This window comes from Schistocerca gregaria, chromosome 2, assembly GCF_023897955.1.
Source record: "Schistocerca gregaria isolate iqSchGreg1 chromosome 2, iqSchGreg1.2, whole genome shotgun sequence".
NCBI classification, from domain to species: Eukaryota; Metazoa; Arthropoda; class Insecta; order Orthoptera; family Acrididae; genus Schistocerca; species Schistocerca gregaria.
In genome coordinates this window covers 775520620-775521800 of record NC_064921.1, presented here as the reverse complement: position 1 = coordinate 775521800, position 1181 = coordinate 775520620, and the positions used below count along the sequence as shown (strand labels likewise).

The following is a 1181-nucleotide window of genomic DNA, read 5'->3' as shown; positions in this document are numbered from 1 at the left end:
GGAAGACACACACTGGAAGGTAATTTGCCATTTTAGGTGTAGAAGGTATATGTCTGCAAGATGTATAAAAATCTTTCAGGTGTGCCCAGGGAAAGGGATTGGGACCATTGCTGTTCAAGTTGTATATTAATAACTTTGCAGACAATATTAATATTCCAGAATAAGATTTTCACTCTGCAGCAGAAGTAAAGCTGTGAGTACCGGACGTGAGTCGTGCTTTGGTAGCTCAGTTGGTAGAGCACTTGCCCGCGAAAGGCAAAGGTCCCGAGTTCGAGTCTCGGTCGGGCACACAGTTTTAATCTGCCAGGAAGTTTCATATCAGCGCACACTCCGCTGCAGAGTGAAAATCTCATTCTGGAAACATCCCCCAAGCTGTGGCTAAGCCATATCTCCACAATATCCTTTCTTTCAGGAGTGCTAGTTCTGCATGTTTCGCAGGAGAGCTTCTGTAAAGTTTGGAAGGTAGGAGACGGATACTGGCAGAAGTAAAGCTGTGAGTACCGGGCGTGAGTCGTGCTTCGGTAGCTCAGTTGGTAGAGCACTTGCCCGCGAAAGGCAAAGGTCCCGAGTTCGAGTCTCGGTTGGGGACACAGTTTTAATCTGCCAGGAAGTTTCAATATTAATATTAACAACAGACGTTTTGCAGATGATGCAGTTATCTATCTCTATTTCCAATGTGAATGTGACATAAAAATAAAAAGATAGTGCACTATGCTTATTTTCATTCGATAATGTTGTTTTCTGGGGTAACTCATCAAGTCAAGTTAAAGTTTCCAGAGCCCAGATATGTGCAACACGAAATACTTGTTATGCTAAGTCAAGAATGTCCTTCAGAGGGCTGTTTAAGGATGTTGGAATACTACCTACTGCTTCCCAATATTTTATTCGTGAATGAAATTTGTCATTAAAAATATATCTTTTTTTCAAACCAACAGCACAGATCATGGATCAATACTATAAATGAGAATAGCTTTCAGAAAGATTTAAAGTCACATACTTTGATTCAGAAAGCTGTCCACTGTTCAGCATTTTCAATAACACACTAGCAGTCGTAAAAACCTTAACTCAGAATAAAGTTCAGTTTGAGAAGAGTCTGGCCGACTTATTAGTGGCTAACACCTTCTACTCCTTTTAAGGGATTTCTTAGTGGAACCAATTGATACTTGTATGTTATTAATAAT

The 1181-nt window shown here is 40.4% G+C and overlaps 1 non-coding gene across 1 annotated transcript; it reads left to right on the top strand.

The window, feature by feature from the left end:
* The first annotated feature begins 515 nt into the window (after nt 1-515).
* Trnas-cga (transfer RNA serine (anticodon CGA)) lies at nt 516-590 on the top strand. Its single transcript has one exon. It is a non-coding gene; the product is annotated as a tRNA-Ser (tRNA).
* The last annotated feature ends 591 nt before the right edge of the window (nt 591-1181 follow it).